Source organism: Acanthopagrus latus, chromosome 20 (genome assembly GCF_904848185.1).
Source record: "Acanthopagrus latus isolate v.2019 chromosome 20, fAcaLat1.1, whole genome shotgun sequence".
NCBI lineage: Eukaryota > Metazoa > Chordata > Actinopteri > Spariformes > Sparidae > Acanthopagrus > Acanthopagrus latus.
Window position 1 is genome coordinate 22141477 of NC_051058.1, and position 4763 is coordinate 22146239.

Genomic DNA, 4763 nt, shown 5'->3' on the forward strand with positions numbered 1-4763 from the left:
TAGTGTGTATTTATAAGAGACGTTTTCATCCACTGGGTATCCTGCGTGAATATATTTGAATAAAAGAATCCGTGTGCAGCGAGCCTCCAGTCGGCTTCTTTCAGTTCCACTCTCTCCTCTCAGACAGGCTCATGATGAACTCTCAAGCTGAATTGATTACAGCAGCTGTTTGATTGTTGGCCGTCCATCTGCTCCGCCCTCTAAATTGTAACCCCTCCAAGAAAAAAACAGAACAAAACGGCGGCTGGCTAACACTCACATCCCCGTCTCTCTCTCTCTGGATCTCCCCTCTGCGCCCACTTCTATCAACAGCCGTATTCAATTCCCCTGAAGCACATGAAATCAAATTTGCACACATTTTTGAGCTTTTTGCCCTCGTTGATTTGTTTTATATATATATATTTATATTTTTTTTTTCAGTGCGGGACGAATTATGTTTGCTTTTTGGAGAATAATCTGAACCCAATTACTTTTTTGTACTTTGTGAGTGATTGCCAAAAAGAAAAAAAAAAAAAAAAAAAGGAAAACTGTTAATACAAAACACACACTTACCTTTTTTTCTGATTTGAAATAGCAGTTTGTTTGGTTACACTCGACTGTCGGGAATCATTTGATGTCGTCTGTTTACGGCTCTGCAATGTGCAATCTTCCTCCAGCTGTTCTGCGGCGTGCGTCTGGGTGAAGATGGCAGCGTATAGAGAGATAACAAGGTGGGTGGTTTGAGAATAAAAAGTCAAAGCCGAGGTTTTGTGTGTGCACAACTTAGAGTAAAATCATCTTTCTGTATATTTCTGTGCAATCCTCCGGATATTCGCAGGTAACCTCACGCCTTTTATTCTTGGGAGCTCAAAAAAAAAGAGCTGTTATCTTTTCATGTCGTCAGGTTGCCAGTAATTACCCACAGTCCTCTCCTGATTCACTCAGACGTACTTTCAACAAGAGGAGAACAGTCACCTCCTGTCAGCTTCTTGGTAGGTAATGGCTTCAATTTGTGTTTCCCCCCGTGTGTAATCTTTTTATTGTTCGGTAATGGGCTCGGCCTTTGGCCCCCCCGCGTCACGTAACACGTAGGCTAAAGCTTTGTGGAGTGAAAAGACAGAAGATGTAAACAACACATAACTTTATTGGCACGAATCTGACGGACGCGGCGGATGATGTGATACATGTGTCGTATCAAAAGGAGCTTTTCAAGACTGTTCGCCCCCTTTTTAAAACGGAGCTGCTGCTGCTGCTGCTGCTGCTGTATGTATTTATCACTCTCTTCATTTATATTTTGATTTTGTGCTCCAGCTGCCGTCTTCTGTCACGGGGTGACAGCCACCCACGCGGCACACGCTCCACGGCCGCGGACATCAAACCACAGAGCGGGAACGAGCAGTGTGCGATGTAGAGCATCATATATATATCCATCATTATTTTGTGGATGGTGCGATGGGAGTCTCATACGTCTAAAAACACAACCGGAACATTTTCTGTTTACAGCCAAGAGTTCAAGACAAATTACTAGGAAAAAAAAAAAAAAACCAGGAGAACAAACCTCAGTGAAGCGACACACGATGCTTCCTCATGATGAGACGTGTAACAGTGAAAAACATGATGCTGTCTAACTGTCAGATATTAATGTCGATGCTTTAAACCTGGTTTCTTTCAAACAGACAGCCGGTTTCAAAAAGAAGTGCATGTAAGCTTATGAGAAAACGACCCTGCTTCTCACTCGATCACCTCAGTGGACAGTTTATGTCTCAATCACGTGTTTCAGGTTTTCTTGTGATGAAGCCTGATGATCATGTCATCCCCAGCTCCGCCCCCTTTCATCCAAATATGGTGATTACGGTTTAAAAAAGGTTGCCATGGCCGCACAAACGAATGATGTCACATTGGGATTACAGTTACTGGTTTCCACAAGTAGGTAGATTAAGATAGAGAATATTTGATATTTGATGGCACAAATTTTCCAACATCATATCTTGGCAGTTTGTGAAGGAATCACGTGTGTGGACGTCACTTTTAAACTGTTTTCGTGACTCTGGACAGGACTGTCTGACTACAGCTGAGCTGCAGGCGGGTGGAGGATGGGTGGGACTGTCACTGCAGGGTTTACATCCAGTCTGTAGCCTCCGGTTACAATTAGCAGTGAAAATGAATCTACATTAATGTTAAAGAAAGAACATGATTTGGGTTATATCTTCATAAAAAAACAGCTGATCTTACAGATTAGGTTTTTGTCACTAGTTCACAAACTTTGGTGGTTCTGGAGTGAATATTTGTGACGTGTCTTTAGCTGACTTAACTGTTACACTGGCTGAAAGAGTAATTCAGTTTTTTGGTGAGTTATTTTTGTAGTTTCGACCACATAAAGAGGTCAAACGGGGGAAAAATACAAGCAGACCATCACATATGTTCTGACAAACCCCCTGCTGAGCCAGACGATCAGAACAGCAACATGATTACAGTTTATCAGACGGAACAAATTCCTGGTTCAGATTTGACCGACGTGCTGAGTTTAGGTTCAGTTCCCTCGTCGTCTCATCTGAAAACAGTTGTGTAGATATCCAGCTGAACTGCTGCTGCTCACATCCGTCCTGTCTGTCTGCCTGCTAATGTCTCAGTTTTATTTTGTCTTGCGCATTATATAACAGATAAAACCATTTGATGCTAATCAAGTCAGTGTCAAAAACTAGTACAACCCAATTTCTGATAAACCCCATTTGAGAAAGCGACGTTTTAAATCCCAGATAGAAAAGAAAAAGAAAAAGAAACGTCATCCTTACTATCCTTTAAATTACAATTCATGTTATGGTGTAGATTAAAGAGCCAGAGGAGGGAGCTGTACGGATGTCTGAACCTAAGTCGGTGGTTAATCTTGTTAGCACAGTAGACGACGGTACAGTATGTAAGAACAGGAAGTGGGCGAGGGCGTCTGGAGGAGAGCGAGCCCTGTGTCAGCTGTAACTCCACGCAACAGCAACAGTCAGCCGCAGCCTGCTCGCTCGCAAAACTCCCCGAGGTGAGAACTCCTTAAAGAGAGAAAATTGGGAGGATGGCTATGACTGAGCTGCATAGCGGCAGCTCCACCTCAAACAGCCTATTCCAAACTCAATTACCACACATCTGCACCCGAGCCGCCAGCCCTGGCAATCCCAGGAAACTCTGGGATGGTTGGCCAAAAAAAAAAAAAAAGGAGCTTTATCTTTGGCTGCTCAAGTAGCAGAACACCTAAGGCTCTGAGTCTGTTGAGCGCTGGGACTACGACTGCAAATGAGGTCTGTCACATCAGCATTTGCAGCTTTTTCGTAGCTCCGAAATGTCATAAATCCTGCGAGAGAAGAGAAGGAAGAAGGCGAGCTTGATTTGAAAGGGAGATGCAGTTTTAAGGATGGAAACATGAAGCCCAGCAGGACGCCGCTGAACACTGACATTTTTCTCATCACGCGGGATGATGAATGAGCAAAGTGGAATTGTTTCAAATAACTTCTTGTTTTAAAAGCAATTCCTCAGCGCTCTCTGCGGGCTGCGGTGGGAAGCGAACACGCCGCTCCGGCACCGAAGACTTTAACCGGCGGAGACGCAGGAAAAAGACGCCGAGACGATGGAGGAAGTGTGTCCGCACAGACCTCTCTTCACTGAAGCGAAGCGCTCTGTGATGGGCTGACAGATTATCTAACGACAGCTCTTTGTATTAACCTGATAAAGAAAAGAAAACACTCATTAGCTTTTCCTCTCCGGAGACGCCAGTCGCTGTCAAAACTCCTTCATTCACAGTCAACAAGTGTTTGGCGACGGCGGGGTATCTCGTCTCCCATGAAAGTGGGAACATTATGATACCAGCCAGGGCTCTGTTTAATTACCTTCTCTCTTTCTGCCCCATTGATTTACATTGTGAGCCCTTTAATTATACAATTCATCACCTTTTAAACATGAAAAACGGTGTAAAACGCATGCTAATTAAACCCTGTCGAAAGGTTTTCTGCGAGGGGGCCCAGTGAATCAGGCAGATGGGCTGTGTGGACTGTGTGTGAACGCATGCATGTATGATGTTTGGCTGTGGTTTTTTTTTTTTTTGTGTCGCCATCAATTCTGCTTAATCCTCGGAGGCCTCGCCGTCTTTGGAAAGCAGGTGCAGGTGAATTAATCCTAATCCCTTTTTCGCTCGCCGACGCTTTTGTGTGTGTGGTTTTTTTTTTTGCTTTTGTTCGGCGTCATAATGAGACAAAGCTAACGGGGCTCATTCTCATCCAGACATCGGCGAAGAATTGATGACTGGAAAAAAAAGTTCTCCGATGACGGAAGTTAATGGATTCACAACCCCTTTTGTTTTCCATCGCCGCAGCTGCTGGTGATGAAGGTGTGTTTGTTATCTCTCTTCTTCTCTGTCTTCTGCTAACAGCAGGGAATCGATGCTACTAGCGAAGTATCGTCTGCCGAACCAGAGCCTGATAACCTGAAGCATCTTCTTCCCCGAGAGCCATACGGCGCTAACAGTGGACAAAAATGATTTCTTACAACAATTAGACACACTGGTGCTCCGGCTCATCATGAATCATCATCATCATTAAAGACGGAGGTCAAAAACTAATTTAAAGTCTTAATCAATGACGGTCTGTGATTCTTCTTCATGACCTCTGTTGACCAGCTGCCAGCAATTTACTCCTTTTAAAGAGAATTATTAATTATTTTAGAACAAAACTAACGAACATGCAGCTCCTGTAAACATCAGAGTTTCACTTTCTGTTGTTTTGTTTTTTCCTGCTTTCGCGCTGACA

At 43.8% G+C, this 4763-nt stretch overlaps 1 long non-coding RNA gene across 1 annotated transcript; it reads left to right on the forward strand.

Moving 5' to 3' along the window:
* The first annotated feature begins 260 nt into the window (after positions 1-260).
* On the forward strand, positions 261-4554 carry LOC119009340. The gene is made up of 4 exons (XR_005071695.1): positions 261-483; positions 575-710; positions 884-971; positions 4388-4554. It is a non-coding gene; the product is annotated as an uncharacterized LOC119009340 (long non-coding RNA).
* Positions 4555-4763: the final 209 nt, after the last annotated feature.